The 18,551-nt window shown below is 40.9% G+C and overlaps 1 long non-coding RNA gene across 1 annotated transcript in view; it reads right to left on the bottom strand.

The window, feature by feature from the left end:
• Positions 1-823: 823 nt before the first annotated feature.
• The window catches only part of LOC144891007 (uncharacterized), a 61,428-nt gene continuing 43,700 nt past the window's right edge, over positions 824-18,551 (bottom strand). Inside the window, exon 4 of the long non-coding RNA XR_013622628.1 lies at positions 824-1,102. This is a non-coding gene — a long non-coding RNA (uncharacterized LOC144891007). The remainder of the gene's footprint in view (positions 1,103-18,551) is intronic.

Here is an 18,551-nt window from a genome sequence, read left to right as displayed (position 1 = left end):
TGTTCCCCCCTCTGGGCTGGTGCTCCTGCCTCACACCTTGCTCGGCTTCACGCTGTTGAGGCCAAAGCTTTCAGAATCATTGGAATCTCCTGCGATGTAGTCAACGCCAAGGGCCTTTCACTCACTCACCGCAGGCAGGTTGGTGGTCTTTCTGTCTTCTACCGACTCCTCTCCGGCCTTGCTCCCCCAGCTCTCTCTGTGCTCTGTCCCCCCAATATTCCTTCAGGTCGCACAAGATCTGCCTGCAACCCTCTTCTGGTTAAACTGCCAAAGTCTAGGCTCTCTGCTCACCTTCACTCTTTCATTCCCCTTTTCTCCCGCCTCTGGAACAAACTCCCCCACTCCCTTCAATCCCACTCCTCCCTCCAGGTCTTTAAAACAGCTGTTCACCACCATCTCTTATCTTCCCCCATCGAAAACCTTGATCTTTTCTACCCCCGGTAATTCACCCCAGAGTCCTTGCAGTGTTCATATGTTTTAATCCTCTCCCACCTCCCCCCAAGTCCTCCCGATGTCCCTGCTCTCAAATGTTGTGTTTGTGTCCTTCCCCCTCTCTTTTGTGTCCTTCCCCCTCTCTCCCCATCTTGTCTACCGCTCCCCTTGTTTTTTGTGTTTTGTGTGTCGGTTTGTCTTTTTGTGTGATTAATGTTAGCTCTTTCACGAGCCTCGATCTTGTATACAAAAAAAAAAAAAAAAAAAAAAAGGGTTTAAACTTTCTGGAGATAGTAAAAGCAAAATATGTTGATCCTGAACTTACAGATTGGAGATTTTATTGATATTCTGGCCGTTATACTCGACCGGAGCATCCGATTGTCTCGTCACATCAGCTCAGAGCATCACATATCTGGATTGCATTTGTTGTAATCTTCTATTTCTCAAACAATGTTATTTCTACACATTATACAGTTCATGATGACAAATTTTTTGATCATTAAACTGATTCTAATCCATGTCACATATATTCTTTATGGGATAGAGGTTTGGATATTGTAGTCACAATTAAAGATGTTGGTGATGATGTGTCCTGCTCTACATTGCCTACATTGTCCTGCTGTGAATGTCACCTTGGAAGTTCTCTGGAATAGTCTTCGATCAGTTCTCTCTGCATTCAATCACAGATCACGTGGTATAACTTTGGTAGAAATGCTAGTGCGCAAGCTAATTAAACCATCTTATTATACATTTCTCTATAATTAAACTTGAAATTGAAGGTGGGCTAAACATCCTCTTCCTTTGGCTGTGCGATTGCTGTTATTAAATTCCTAAGCTTACGTCAATGAAGATCCGAATGTAAAATCCAAATTCAACGTATAATTCAAATGTAAAATGAGCGTAAGTGAAATAATGGAAATTATTATCGGCCATACATTTTAAAAAGTACGACGATGTTGTCATTGGCCAAATGTGCTTGTCAAAAGGTTTTTCAATAGGAAACAATTTTAGGCAGACAGATAGATGGCAGGTTATGCTGAAAATCTCAGTGGTGCTACAAAAAGTGATGTTACAAAAAATAGACATTTTCAACCTGTCAATCAAAGTATTTTCTGACACTTATGCTAAAAGTGTCATCAATAAACCCTCAGTATGTTGCGAATTGGGGAGCGCAGCATGTCTTATGTAGGTTACAGCTTCATAGATCAGGAAATAAAACACTTATATCATCAAAAATTGTGCACAGTGGCGCGTGTATTTTTCACCATGATAAGGTGAAAAATAATTATGGAGAAGCAATAATAATAATAAAAAACTAGAACATTTATGAATACAAATCATCAGCGTAACATTGCGTCTTTCAGCAAACAAATAGACATGGAATGATAAAAAGTGAAAAATGAAAGTGCATGATGTATTATAATTAAACAAATGTGCTGAAACAACATCACATTTTGCTGCCCAAATGTGTTCCCTTTTGCCCCTCTTTTCCACCCCTTACCATACATTGTTGACGGCCTGATGGTTCGAGGAACGACGAATACGATTCACATCTGGAGTAAGTTATCGTGCCTGAAATTATTATCCGATCGACATACAATAAATGGCCTTTCGTTTCCTTTGGTGCTACTCTGGTTTCAAAAGGATCAAAATATAAAACGGGCAAATCCATGAATATAGCAAAAAATATATTCTTACAACCAACATAAAACAATGCTTGGGGCAATCAGGATTGCACCATAACGAGAAGCTTTAACAGAGCACCGAATTGGGCAGAACACAACAATAAAAATGTCAATCCTTTACGTCTCTTCTCGCATATGTCAGATTTGGAAAATGTTTCCGCATTTTCCCTTAAAGAGATAGCGAAAGACTGAGCCAGTGTGGATTCGCTGGAAAGAGGATATGATTCAGCAGATGGCTGCCTGCTTAGCTCATATATTACAACAGCCAAGCTCAATAAACCTCCACTCTTAGCCTGGAAACACTGGACTGTTTGTTTCGAGTGAGATAATTTTAGCTGCAGATGTGAGGGCAGTTTGGGGGGGGGGGGGGGATGTGGGGGGGGGGGGGGGTTCACCAATGTACTAAAGACTAAACCTTCTTCAAGGCACACTTTACAAAAGTTTGCATGCGTCTCGTTTAAAGCATTATCAACTACAGAGTTCATAGAACACCTTAGACCACACAGTCTTGAGAAAAAGGACATGGCAATTGGCAAGTCTTTTAAATTCTTGGTTATTGCGTTTCTGAGAACAATCTATATTTACTACCAGTGGCCATTTTGTCTGAATCTTCCCCAAGGCTGAGAGATCGAGCAACAAATTTAATTGGTCGAGATGACGTAAAATAGCAAATTAATTTGTCGAAATCACATTACACAGACATTTTTTGAAAGTGCCAAGAAGGTGATTTGTGTTCTACAGTGTTCACAGTTTATAATTTAATTGAAATAATAAAGTTTTTAAAGGTTGTACAAAGAAAAAGTTTTTTTGGACGTATACAGCCATTGATGCAGAGGTTTTTACGCCACCTTATTTAACATGTTACATTAGTTCTTCATGTCTGTTCTTTGTGTCCTTCATGACGTCCTTAAAACAGTGAGTTTCCTGCTTGGAATGATTTTGAATTTTGTTTCACTGCCAGACAGGAAGACATAGTAAAAAAAAGTTATGTTACTTCTCTCTGAGCATGCGTTGTCCGGATGGCATTCCATACTGTACAATTTGCCAAAATCTGAGCAAAAGTACTGCTAAACTGCAGTTTTGTGTTCCGATTCATATTCCGATCCATGCACTACAATGTTCAAATTATAAAAACCAATTGATATGAAGTAGTTCCTCGATCATAGACTGCTGTCTGTAGACAGACAGAGAGATAGAGACAGACAAAGTGGAACCATTACTTAAGGTTTCGCATCCGCAGGGTAATAAGATGAATAATACACCATTGCTGAATTCAGTTGAATGTATTATCACCACTGACCTAAATATAACTGGATCATTGGTTTGCTTAAAAAATAAAACTGAAGTCACCGGCCGCCATCTTGGTACTCACCACAACATGAAAAGCCAGATAATAAAAAAAACTCAGTTTATTTTAAAATCTGCCCTTATTCGGCCTATACTCACCACAACATGAAAAATCTCTATTAAAAAAACCTCCCGGTTTATTTTAAAACCTGCTAACCTTTGATTTTTTTTATACGTTGTTTACGATATGGAACTTGCAGTCGGTAATGAGTCCCAATATGGCGGCCGCGTGGCCTCATCAGCCAACAACGCCCTCTCATCGACTGGTAGTTCCTCAATATTATAGAGCTCAGTTGTTGTCAGTGGTAAATTGTAGAGGGATGATGGCCTTGTTTTTAAAGTTTTACTTAGATCCTTAGGTGATGTATAAACAGTATTTTACTTTGCCGTTGTTTAAATTAATTAATAAATTACTTGCTTTATTTACCCGATTTTGAAGCTGCACTCCAATGTCAAAACCTTTTTGACCCAAATAATTACTGGTTTTACACTCTTCTTCTTCTTTTAAATGCAGCACATGGGCGGTGTAGCATCATTTAGAATCCATATATATATATAGAATATCCATATATAGAATCCATCAGGTCGACTCCATATGATGAGTGGATACCAGAGATAACGTTACCGCGTGGCAGGCGGTGCTTATCGCTCCCAGCAAGGTGCAGCAGCAGCTGTATGGGACACCTTGCTGGCGGTTCTCCACTGATGATATGAAGGTCGCATAGTGACTGATATATATATATATATATATATATATATATATATATATATATATAATTATATATATATATATAATTATATATATATATATATATAATTATATATATATATATATATATATATATATATATATATATATATATATATATATATATATCTATAATATATATATATATATATATATATATATATATATATATAAAACACAGTTTGTGTGTGTGTGTGTGTGTGTGTGTGTAATGTTACCGATAGACTCCTAAACGGAGAGGCTTACGTGCTTGATATTTGGCATAGACATGGCCATTGAGCCTGGGACGAACATGGCCGAACTCAAAATATTTGACGATCCATATTTTTTATTCATATTTACCTCAGCGCATTTCAGCGCACGGAATCAACGGAATCAGAGCAGGTGGGCGCTGATTCGCTCAGAGCGATCACGTGATGACGCTATGAATGCTATGACGCTATGAACGATATGACGCTATGAACGATATGACGCTATGACGCTATGAAAAAAAAAATCGCTATTACGCTATGAAACGCTATGAACGCTATGAATGCTATGAACGATATGATGCTATGACGCTATGAAACGCTATGACGCTATGAACGCTATGACGCTATGAAAAAAAAATCGCTATTACGCTATGAACGCTATGACGCTATGAACGATATGAACGCTGTGACGCTATGACGCTATGAAAAAAAAAATCGCTATGACGCCATGAAACGCTATGAACGCTATGAACGCTATGACGCTATGACGCTATGAAAAAAATCGCTCGCTTTACCAAGGGGCTCGCTCTCCCCCCGTTCCCCGCCCCTCCCCTTCCGCCTCCCCTTCCCCTCCCCCACCCGGCAATGCCGGGTACTTCTGCTAGTATATATATATATATCAACACAATCTATGATATATATATATATATATATAGAGTCCCGACGACTTGCAATTAGAAGCCATTTTGTTTCCATCGAGTCTGGCGCACCAAACCTCTTTCTATTGTGTGTGAAGCGTAATGAGTCCATTTTCTCATTAAGCTGTCTTTCTCTGTGCCCAAAAGGGAGATGATATAACGTAATGATTTATTTTCGTTCTTCCAAGCATCTGAATAAGCATACAATCAGACAGGATTGATTTAACCCAAAAACATATCGCAGAAACCATGACAAAATGAAGTGGAATGTGCGAGTAAAGGTTCACACTGAACAGCATCTAATTTGAAGTGTGCAGAGCAAATAAATAAATGAAACACACACAGGTAGTGACAGAATGGAGAAATTTGAAAGAAGTGGGAGAAGAAAAGTGAAAGCCAGAGATGGAGGCACACCATCCAAGCTGGATGTGCACACCATCAGGAGAGTAGATAATAATTAGAAAATATAACAATTGTGAATGAAAAAAGAGGAAGAGCTTGAGAAGATTGATGGAGTGCTCTGCTTGAAGGCAGGTCCTTGGCTGCTTGGCGAGAGTGATATTAGGTGGCTTGCCATTGCATTCCTAGCAGTTAGACATGGCAGGTTTTTGTAATTGTTCAGGATTTTTTTTGTTTGTTTTTGTTGTATACAGGATCGAGGCTCGTGAAAGAGTTAACATTTATCACACAAAAAGTCAAACCGACACATAAAACATATAATAAGGGGAGCGGTAGACAAGATGGGGAGAGAAGGGGAAGCACAAACACAACATTTGAGAGCAGGGACATCGGAAGATCTGTGAGAGGGAGAGGGCTTAACCGGTAAGCCACCACAATGCTTGTGCTGCATATGAAGGAAGAAGACTCCAGAGTGGTAATCAAATGAAACAACACCATCTATTCGCAAGGTCAACCACTGGAATAACTTCAGTCTCTTAAACTTCTCGGCCTCAACATCAACCATGACCTCTCCAAGGCTGACGGTTTAGCCAAAATTCCCTCCAAAAACAGCCACAGCCTTGACATCCTCCATTGATCACAACCAACCTTTGAAAAATCAGACAAACAGTCAACAAAGGCCTTTGTTCCCAGCTAGATGGAATACTGCCCTCCTGTTTGGGGTGGTGACCCAGCATCACACGTCTCAGCTGGATTCTGTATAATCTAAGGATTTCATCAATATTATCATCTTCATCTTGAGGCAGATCACACATTGCAAGCAGAATTAATGGCATCTGGTCTTTTACCTCCTTGTCCTTCAGTCCTCTTCCCAGCTCTTCCAAGATGTATGATTTCCTCTCCTCGTTTATCCTCATTCCCTTGCTTGTTGCATGCAGCTACTCCCTCACTGGTCCGCTCCATGATGTATTTTTGCTCTGTATCCTCACTCTGCTACAACCCTAGATTTGGTATACTGGGACAAAATAAAACAATGGAAGGCCCAATAAAGCAATTTCTCTCTTCTTCAAAGGTCATAGTCACACCGTGCTTTTAAATTGCTGTTTCTGTTTCACCTTGTCAATCTTATACTTGTCAATCACCCACCCCTAAGCCATTCTTCTCCCACCCACTCCTGCCACCCAAATCTCACTTCTGGTGTGCACACATCCTATTTCTACATGTTCACTTTTGGTGCTGTTTGCACAGAGTTATAGATTTTGGGCCAACTCTTTATCACGTTCACAAATTAAGGCTGATTTGTTTACCACTCTCCCGAGTCCGAGTGCCCCATGCTCTTCCATCCATAACCTCCAATCTTCCCGAACTTCTTTCTCTTCTTTCCCAACTCCTCGAATACTCCTACTCTCCTTTCCCTGTCCTCCGACACCGCCCTTCACCCCAATTAAACATAATTCAAATAAAACAGATGGCTCATACTTGTTTGCATTTTCCAAAGTGAAACAAAGGTGTTAAAGATGTTTTCCTAAGTTACAAGATGCAAGGGAGGCTGTGAAAACTGTTCCTTCTATAATTTCCATAAAATCCTAACAATTTCCTTTTTCTCTGTCAAAGATGCAGCTGTGGGGTTATCGGCTTAGATTAGCCTAATTGCAGGACTCGGTCCACACAGGCCATGCTTCAGATCGATCACAGCAAAAAGCTGGGACCTTCAATCAGGAGTCACTGCAATTACTCCAAACACCGGCGTAATGTTGATAAACAGCTTTTAAGATTGTCTAATTAGTTTATAATTTGACCAGAAGGCAATATCCAAAGCTTCAGGCATTCTCAGAGAACCAAAATGAAAAAAGAAAAGGCACAGTCAGTCAAATCTTCACAAGTCTGTATTACAGTCCACGAGCAAAAAAGGGCAGCGTGCAATTGTGACGAGGGCATGTGAGAATTTACGCATATATTAGATGGTGTAGAGTGCAAAGGGATGAAGGAGAATTAGGGGAGAGAGGGCAGGGTATGCAAAAAAAAAGGAGAACAGGGGAAGAAAGACAATGAGAATAAAAGGGGGTTGGGGAAGTGAGGGATATGCTGTTTGTCTCAAGTGCCAGTTCAAAAGAATTGCTGCTGAGACTACAGTATAACCTTGGATATTGCCTGTTTCCACGCCTCACCAGCCATTTTAACACTTCACTGACCCTTGTCTGTGTGCTGCTCGATTTTCTGACTTAATGCAGTTCCAAAATAGCTTGTCTGTACCTCGTTTATCCGAGATATGGAGACGTGGCACTGTGTTCCTGGCCCAGCCACATCATGCCAAGGGCAATAAACAGCAATTACTTTGAGCTTTAAAATAATAATAAGCTATGAGCAACGGAACATCTGGCTGAGGTTGTGCTCATTTGGGAATATAAGAAATAATGAATAAGACAAATCGCTTTGCTCTGGAAACAGAGATAGAATAAATGATAAAACAATTAGAGTTTGCTACATCACACACACACACACACACACACACACACACACACACACACACACACACAAAGAAGGAAATAAAGGAAGGAACGTGAAGGAAGGAATGATGTGTCCCCCTGAAAGAGAGGCAAGACTGGTTCAGAGACAAGGACCAGATGACTCAGGCACAAAGGGGAAAAGAGTGAAAAGGCAGCTGGTGAAAGACAAGGGAGAGCAGCAGAATGAGGAAGAAGAGGAGGGTGAAGATGCTGAAGAGCAGCATAGACTGGAGGCAGAGTTAGCCAACAAAATAGAAGAGATTGAATTGATAAACCTCAGAAAAAGACCAAAACTTTATTGCATAGAAAACAATAAACGCACAAAAATCTTCGTGAGACGAACCAACCATTCAATTCGAAAAATGATTTCATAATCATTCACCTTGAAGGAAATAATGTCGTGTGTTTCACAGTGGCACTATTCATTCAACAAAAAGTAACGGGCAAACAACACCAGAAGAAGAAAAAAGCAGGCCCTACAAATATAAACCAAATTCCACCCTGGAGACAGAGATTAGAGACACAACGAGAGCAACTGTGGAAGGAAGTAGGACAAATACAACAGTTCAGGAAAGGAAACAGACACTCAAAACTAAAAAAGAGAATCCAAAGAATAAAAAACAAACACAAAATATCGAAGGCAAAGAACTCGAGTGCTGAAAACTCAAAATAGAAATGATAGCAAGGAAGATTAAAAAAAACTATGAGGAAGGAAACAACAGGAGAAAACAAAACAATATGTTTGAAAGTAACCGAAAGAGAATTTACTGTGAATCGGGAAAACAAAAGTGTAATGTGTCAACTCCCCCTGAAAAAGAAAAACTGGATGAAATTCTGTAAAGGAATTTTTGAAGATCGAAAAGAACATAACAAGAAGCAGAATGGATCCCAAACATGGAAAAGAAGAAGCAACATCTCGAGGAATGCCCCCATTGATAAATTGATGAAGAGAAAATTAGAAAACAACTTCAAAAAATGCTAAACTTCAAATGCCCAGGCCCAGATGGAATTCAAAATTTCTGGCTAAAACAACTTGATGCTCTTCACAATCACTACACCAGGACAGTTAACGAATTGATCCAAGAAGAAAAGGTAGTGGCTGGGTGGCTCACAGAAGGGAACACCTTTCTCATCCCAAAATCGGAGGAAACGCAACTTCCCCACAAATACCGGCCGATAACATTCCGACCAACCACATAAAAGCTGCTGATAGGAATCATCACAGAAATGATTTACCATCATCGAACACAGCAAGGAGGTTTAGAGGCAGAACAAAAGGGATGTAAGAGAGGGTGTTATGGAACAACTGACCACCTACTACTGAACAAGGCCATACTTTAAAATTGCAAAGTGTGAAGAACTAAATTGTCCACCGCCTGGATAGACAATAAGAAAGCTTTCTGCATTATGCCACATTCGTGGATGATAAAATGCACGCAATAATACAAAATCAATCCACAAATAATCAAACTGATTGAGAAAGCAATGGAGCTCTGGAATACCACATTGATACTACAGCACTCAGATGGAAATATTGAAACTCAGATGTGAGGATACGACATGGAATCTTCCAGGGAGACAGTCTTTGTCCCCTTCTGGTTTGTCTGGCTCTGGAACCACTAAGTAACCTCATCAATGAACAAGGACACGGATACACCCTAACAATCAACAGAAGAACAACCAAAGAAATAGTAAATGTGACACATCTACTATACATGGATGATTTAAAACTCTTCTTGCCAAATGACCAAATAATTGACTGAAAAAAAAATTCTGCAACTGGACCAGACGGCATTAGCCCACGGGTCCTAAAATCCTGCTCTGCCACTCTTTCTCACCCTCGCTCTGTTCTCTTCACCCTCTCTTTTGCTCAAAGTCATCTGCCTTCAGCTTGGAAATCAGACAACATTACCGCTGTACACAAAAAAATGTGCAAAAACAGCACAGGGCCACTTCCCAGTTCTTTCCACCTCACCACATGCTTTACCACTTGCCATCACCTTCGTCTTTCCTATATTCACCTTCAGACCTTTTGTCTCCATACATTCCTTCCACTTGTTCATCTTTTCCTTCAGTCCATCCATACTTTCCACAATCAACACTAGATCATCTGCATACAACAACTCCCATGGTAAACCCTCCTTTACGTTCTGAGCCAGCACCTCCATCACAGCTACAAATAGTAGTGGACTTAGTACCGACCCTTGATGCACTTCCACCTTCACCTCAAACTCACCACTGTTCCCGTCCTTCGTCCTTACAGCTGTGCACGCTCTTTTGTACATTGCCATCACTACTCTGATCAACCATTCCTCCACTCCTAACTTCCTCAATGCCCATGTCAATACTTCGCGTGGAACCCTATTGAATGCTTTCTCCAGATCAACAAACCCAAGAAACAACTTCTTCCTCCTCTCCAGGTACTTCTCCTGCAACTGTCTCACAATAAAGAGCACGTCTGTCGTTCCTCTTCCTGGCATAAATCCAAACTGCATTTCGTCGATCTTCACCTTCTTCCTTATCCTCCTCTCCAACACCCTTTCCAATACCTTCATTCCATGCTCCAATAACTTTATCGCTCGGTACGAACCACACTCCAGAGGGTCACCTTTCCCCTTGTATAGAGGGACGAGGGTACTCAGTTCCCAATCCACTGGAATGCGGCCTTCTTTCACCACCAGATTACAGATCTCTGTCATTTTCTTCACACCCCAACTTCCTGCTTGGGCAGCATCAAGGAATAAATTCGTTTAGAAAACAAATAATGATGACGTCATCGGTCACGTGGTTCGGCCGCCATATTTGTCCAAAATGGTTGATAAAAAAGTACATTCCGGCAAGCCCTCGGTCTCTGACCAATTTTTCATTTGTTTGTCTGTTTGTCTGTTGTGTTATAGCTTGAGAACGGATTAACGGATATCAATAAATCCAACTACGGTGGATTCGGGTAACTACCGGGAATATTTGTGAGGCAAAAAAAAAGAAACCTTTTTTTTCTGGGTACATGGACACGCGTGTCAAAACTGCAAATGCCAACATGTGATGCTGGTTATCCCTGCACGGAGAACAGGATCTCGCAGGAATCCTTTTTTTTTCTTCCCCCATAGATTAGTCATCGCAGCAAAGATTGGTATTTCCATCAGCGAAGCAACGGGTCTTATATTCTAGTCATTATAAATGCCCAAGACCATGGACATTATATCAATGGCTTTAAGAAAATGGTGGGACTGAGTCAATCGGACAAGTGTAGATTCTGCAAGGTAGAAATGGAAAGCACAAGTCACCTCCTCTTAGGATGTAGAAAACCCATGTCAGAACAGCCGTACACCCAAAGGCACAACAAGGTACACTACTGGTCAAAAGTTTTAGAACACCTCAATTTTTCCAGTTTTTATTGAAATTGATGCATTAAGGTCTCAATGTACTCTGAAATTAAGCATAGAACAAATAAACAATTGGAGATAAAAAAAGAAATCATAGAATCATTTTGTTTAACAAAATTTAATTTAAATTTTTGACTCAACAAAGTAGCCACCTTTTGCAGATATAACTGCCGAACACACTCGTGGCATTCTTTCTACAATGGAAATCAAATATTGTTCGGGAAGTTCTTCCCAACACTGTTGCAGAAGTTCCCACAAATGTGTTGCACTTGTAGGTTGCTTTGCTTTCACCCTTCTGTCCAGTTCATCCCAAACCAGCTCGATGGGGTTTAAGTCTGGAGACTGTACTGGCCATTCCATGATTTGAAGCCTACCGTCTTCTTCTTTTCCTCGAAGGTAGTTTTGACATAGCCTGGAGGTGTGTTTAGGGTCATTATCTTGCTGTAGGATGAACCCCTGACCAACTTGGCGTATACCAGAGGGTATTGCATGGTGCTGCAAAATGCTGTGGTGGCCCTTTTGGTTCATGGTGCCAGTCACTCTGTGCAAGTCGCCGAATCTGGATCCAGAAAAAGAGCCCCAGACCATCACGATTGCTCCTCCATGTTTGACAGTTGGTGTCACACACTGAGGAACCATCCTTTCGCCTACTCGATGGCGTACAAAAACCCTGCGTGATGAACCAAAGATTTCAAATTTTGATTCATCGGTCCATAAGACCTTCTTCCAGTCTTCAGTAGTCCACGGGCAGTGCTTCATGGCCCAGGCAAGCCTCTTTTTCTTATTTTGCCATCTTAGCAATGGCTTTCTTACTGCCACTCGACCTGTCAAACCTGCAGCTCGAAGTCTTCTCTTCACAGTTGAAACTGAGACTTGCTTATTTCGACCAGTGTTAAGCTGTGCTTGAAGCTGTTGTCCTGTGAGCCGCCTATCACGCAAGCTGTTGACTCTCAGAAACTTGTCTTCTGATTCTGTTGTGGCTTTGGGTCTGCCAGACCTCTTCCTGTCAGAGTTTCCTCCAGTTTCCAATATATTACTTCCTGCACTACAGTGCAATCGTGTCCAAATAATGCTTCAGAGGGTGTAATAACAGTCTGTTTCAATACTGCTTTTATACAGACAGGGGGTTTATCATCAAGTAATCAGCAGAGGTTGGGACACCTGTAGGAATTGTTTGCATCAACTTTCAAGGCTTAATTTACTTACATTGCTGCAGAACAGCTGTAAGTTGTTAACGCATTACTTGTTCCCTGAAGAAGGCCTTTTCTTTTTTACAATATAACTGCAATTTACATTATTTTCCCATTTTTGCTAACCTAAACTTTTTGTTTTTAACCTCGAGCAGTTTACTGCTTACCTTTGTACCATTTCAGGTTATTCACTGAACATTAAACTGCGTAACTTTCAATAAAAACGCGTAAAATTGAGGTGTTCTAAATCTTTTGACCGGTAGTGTATGTCGAGTAAACCACTGGCACATTTGCAAAAGTCTCAATATCCCAGTTCCAGAAAACTAATGGAAACATGAACCAAATGCAATCACTGAAAACAAGGATGTAATGCTCACGTATGACATAATGATCCCATAAAGCGTAAACATAGAAAACAAAACACTGCAACCGGATATACACTAACACTCACCCACCATTCCCGCCATCCCTCACTCCCTGAGAAAGCATACATGGTCAAAGATGCCTACCCCTCTGAAACGACGTGTGGTGAGGTTCGCGCAGCGCGCTGAGTCACACTCGTGCATGTATGTATGTCTATACATATACATGTATACATATATATCTTCTATCTATATAAAAGAAAGTTTTTGTTTGTTTGTTTGTTTGTCTGCATGCACTAATCGCCTGAACGGTGAAAGATAGGAGGAAACCTCTGAAACAAAAAATGTCGGGATGGGCCCCGGGAAGGTTATAGGCTAGATGGCAAGGCCGGCCGAGGCCGCCGAGGCCGGGCTGGGCCCATTTCGCAATTAAAAGCTTTGCTGAATTATCGTAGTCAATCTTCTACGGCTGCAAGTAAAAGCTGAATTATAGTAGTAAATTCATTCAAAAAGAACTAAAATTGTCGGGACGGGCCCTGGGAAGGTTATAGGCTAGGTGGCGAGGCCGGTCGAGGCCGCTTCGGCCAGGCTGAGACCATTTCGCAATCAAAAGCTCAGTTGAATTATAGTAGTCAATCTTCTACGGCCGAGGGTAAAAGCTGAATTATAGTAGTAAATTCATTGAAAAAGAACTAAAAATGTCGGGACATGGGGCCCGGAAAGGGTATAGGCTAGGTCACGAGGCCGGTCGAGGCCGCCTCGGCCAGGCTGGGCCCATTTCGCAATTAAAAGCTGAGCTGAATTATAGTAGTCAATCTTCTACGGCCGCGAGTAAAAGTTGAATTATAGTAGTAAATTCATTCAAAAAGAACCCGGGCAACGCCGGGTGCTTTCGGTTAGTAATGTATATTTGTATGTGTGTTTGTGTGTGTGTGTGTGTGTGTGTGTGTGTGTGTGTGTGTGTGTGTATACACATATATACTTGAAGAGCCTATCCATCACTTCGCAGATTCGCAGATGGAGCAATTAGTCTTCCTGTTTACCAAAATGTATTCACCATTGCGAAGAGTGCTTTTGCCTCAACATTGCCCAGGTAAAAAGTGAATTGTAATACCCTCTGCCACCACCACACAATACACATTTACATGGAGAATTTATGCCCCTTCGCCACCCCAAACCCCCATGTGAGGCCACGGTGACATAGCCTGTTACCCCCCCACACAAAGTTGTATTGGCACCCCGAGTTTGGGGTTTATAACCTAAACAATGTGGCCGTGCATAGAACACATACAAACCAAGATTGAGAGATTTGTGCCTTTTATAGGTATAAATACATACATCAACGGTATATGTATATATATATATATATATATATATATATATATATATATATATATATATATATATATATATATATATATATATATATATATATATATACATATATATATATATATATATATATATATATATATATATATATATATATATATATATATATATATATATATATGTGCACACAATTTGATGAAGTGGGACAAATCGTTGTCGACCCAGATGGAATTAAAGGAAGATGGAAAAGATATATGGAAATGCTGTTGAATACAGAGAATGAATGGGATGGCAACATAGAGAGTAACCCAGTTTTAGGACCGGCAGAGAAGATAACTGAGAAGGAAGTTGAGGAAGCGATAAAAGCAATGAAGGGTAGAAAAGCAGGAGGGCCGACGGGAGTTGTGGGAGATATGTTGAAGGCAGCAGGAAGTTGGGGTGTGAAGAGAATGACAGAGATCTGTAATCTGGTGGTGAAAGAAGGCCGCATTCCAGTGGATTGGGAACTGAGTACCCTCGTCCCTCTATACAAGGGGAAAGGTGACCCTCTGGAGTGTGGCTCGTACCGAGCGATAAAGTTATTGGAGCATGGAATGAAGGTATTGGAAAGGGTGTTGGAGAGGAGGATAAGGAAGAAAGTGAAGATCGACGAAATGCAGTTTGGATTTATGCCAGGAAGAGGAACGACAGACGCGCTTTTCATTGTGAGGCAGTTGCAGGAGAAGTACATGGAGAAGAGGAAGAAGTTGTTTCTTGGGTTTTTTGATCTGGAGAAAGCATTCGATCGGGTTCCACGCAAAGTATTGACATGGGCATTGAGGAAGTTAGGAGTGGAGGAATGGTTGATCAGAGTAGTGATGGCAATGTACAAAAGAGCGCGCACAGCTGTAAGGACGAAGGACGGGAACAGTGGTGAGTTTGAGGTGAAGGTGGGAGTGCATCAGGGGTCGGTACTAAGTCCACTACTATTTGTAGCTGTGATGGAGGTGCTGGCTCAGAACGTAAAGGAGGGTTTACCGTGGGAGTTGTTGTATGCAGATGATCTGGTGTTGATTGCGGAAAGTATGGATGGACTGAGGGAAAAGATGAACACGTGGAAGGAATGTATGGAGACAAAAGGTCTGAAGGTGAATATCAGAAAGACGAAGGTGATGGCAAGTGGTAAAGCATGTGGTGAGGTGGAAAGAACTGGGAAGTGGCCCTGTGCTGTGTGTAGGAAGGGTGTCGGAGTGAACTCCATTCAGTGTACAATGTGCGCTGAGTGGGTTCATCAAAAATGTAGTGGTTTGAGAGGGTCATTAACCAGTGTGGCAGCTACATTCAAATGTAAGGTGTGCACAGAGGGAGCTGCAGATGGAGGAAATGTTGAGTTGGATCTTGGAGACGGCGGGAAGCTGGAAGGTGTGAAAACATTTTGCTACCTCGGAGACATGCTGAATGGAGAAGGTGGATCAGACTCGGCAACGGTTGCTCGAGTGAGATGTGCATGGAAGAAGTTTCGGGAATTGAGTGGCGTGCTGATGATGAGGGGAGTGTCGTTGAAGCTGAAGGGAAAGGTGTATGCTGCATGTGTGAGAAGTGTTATGATTTATGGGAGCGAGACATGGGTAATGAACGTAGAGCAGCAACGAAGGTTGGAAAGGGTGGAAATGCGAATGGTTCGACGGATGTGCGGAGTATCGTTGAGAGAGAGGAAGACAAATGATGAATTGCGAAAGATGATGGGAATAGAGCCTGTGATTGATGCTGTGAAGAGGAACAGGTTGAGATGGTTTGGTCATGTGTTGAGGAAGGATGAAAGTGACTGGTTGAGAAGAGTGATGGAAATGAATGTAGAAGGAAGTAGAAGACGGGGAAGACCGAGAAAGACTTGGCTAAAGATGGTGGAAGAAGAAATGCGGGCAAGGGGGTTAACAAGGAGAGATGCAGAAAATAGGGCAAAATGGAGAAGATTGTCATGGGGACCGCAAGGCTAACCCCCGCTCTAGCAGGGAAAATGGCCTTTAAAATGCATGTTGTGTGTGTTGTATATATATATATATGTGCAGCGTCTGTCCTGTGTTGTCCTGTGTTGTGTTGTCTTGTCACTGAACTACTTTCTCAAACTTTTGTGAAATCGTACCAAACTTCTGGTATGCACATATCTCTCCTGTCGGTATGTCCTAAGGGTATTGTGTTTGAAAAATTTTCCAATTTATTATTATTTTTTTTTTTTTTGAATTTTTTGGAGAATTTTCTTTTTTCAACTTCAATTGTTTATAAAATGTGATATCACGTATATTACAAATACATTTGTGCAAAATAATTGTTTGAATTATGATTGGTTTAAACCATGACAAAACGGCAACTCGGGTACAGTCATTTATCTATATATCTACACATCTGGGCAGTGTCTGTGCTGTCACTTAACGACTCCCTCAAACTTTTGTTTCCGTGGTTATGAAGTGTTTTTAATAACGTGGTGGTGGTTTTGAATCACGTGGTGGTGAGGTATTTTGAATTATGTGGTGGTGAGGTGTTTTTAAATGACTTGGTGGTGAGGTGTTTTTAAATGATGTGGTGGTGAGGTGTTTTTAAATCACATGGTGGTGAGGTGTTTTGAATTACGTGGTGGTGAGGTATTTATAATTACGTGGTGGTGACGTGTTTTGAATTACGTGGTGGTGAGATGTTTTGAATTAGTTGGTGATGAGGTGTTTTGAATTATGTGGTGGTGAGGTATTTTGAATTACATTGTGGTGAGGTGTTTTGAATTACGTGGTGGTGAGGTGTAATCGTCCCAAACTTCCAGTCTGCACCTACCCCTCCCCTATGTATGTGCTGAGGGGTTCTTTCTTGGAAAAAAAAACATTCAACCTGAATCTTCAACCTAAATTGCTTATAAAAATGTAATATCACAAACACAACAAATACATTTGTGCAAAATAATTGTTTATATTATGATTGGTGAAAATCATGACAACACAGCAACTCAGGTACAGTCATTCGCCTCAGCTAAAATAAGCCCGTTCCTCAGTAACGACGCGCGAGCCTCACCAAGCTAGTATATATATATATATATATATATATATATATATATATATATATATATATATATATATATATATATATATATATATATATATATATATATATATGTGTGGTACAGCCCAAAACGGACCTTACACAAAACCTGCAGTTTCACAGATGAATGCTTTAAATGTTGACGATGGTGTTAAGAATTGTGACAAAATCCTTTTCTTGATGGATTATTTCTGCAGCGGACTCTACTTTAACATCAATTACCTCAGTGGTCCAGTGGAGATGCTGTCTTTGGAATGGCAAATTGTTGTTTCATCGTATCCAAGATGGGGTTGGTAGAATTACCTTTCAAACGCGCGAGTTCTGGATGATTAATCCAGTCAGATTTAAAAAGTACTCAAATGTCTGAATGAAACTGAAAATTTAAAAATAAATGTAATAAAATAAAGAATGTTTCAACTTGGACGTGTCATATGAAATGTTGCTTCAAAATATGACATTTTATCTTTTGTGAGCTTCTTAGAGAACTGGTCTTACAGTGTGGTGTATACTTACTAATAAATGAGTGGTTAGAAGGTCTGGATGGGGGGAGGTGAGGGGTGGGATTCAGAATAGGCAATGAAACATATAATGTTAGGTAATTAATAGTAGGTAATTGGCCAAGGCTTCTGAGGATGCAAATATTCACAATCCAATAATCTCAAAATACCAAACAAGACCAATCTTCCAGCACAACAAACATCAGGCTGATTGTGCAACTCAAGCACCATAAGTGAAAAGGTTTCTCATTTAATTTTGGTAATGGTTATTCAATTTCATATACATAATTGTACACCATTTCTTTCCTATTCCATCTCCAGGCGCTGCATGATGTCATCACCGGGCGCCGAACGGGGCCGGACGAGGACGCGCGCTGAAAGGGAGGACTCAGTTTTCACTCCGGTTTCTTTCTTTCTTTCTTTCTTTTGGGAGTGTCGTTGAAGCTGAAGGGAAAGGTGTATGCTGCATGTGTGAGAAGTGTTATGATTTATGGGAGCGAGACATAGGTCATGAATGTAGAGCAGCAACGAAGGCTGGAAAGGGTGGAAATGCGAATGGTTCGGTGGATGTGCGGAATGTCGCTGAGAGAGAGAAAGACAAATGATGAATTGCGAAAGATGATGGGAATAGAGCCTGTGATTGATGCTGTGAAGAGGAACAGGTTGAGATGGTTTGGTCATGTGTTGAGGAAGGATGAAAGTGACTGGTTGAGAAGA

The sequence above is a fragment of the Myxine glutinosa genome, chromosome 2 (genome assembly GCF_964187855.1).
Source record: "Myxine glutinosa chromosome 2, kmMyxGlut1.1, whole genome shotgun sequence".
Taxonomy (NCBI): Eukaryota; Metazoa; Chordata; class Myxini; order Myxiniformes; family Myxinidae; genus Myxine; species Myxine glutinosa.
Note: the sequence above shows the minus strand (reverse complement) of the source record. Positions and strands in the feature narration are given on the sequence as shown.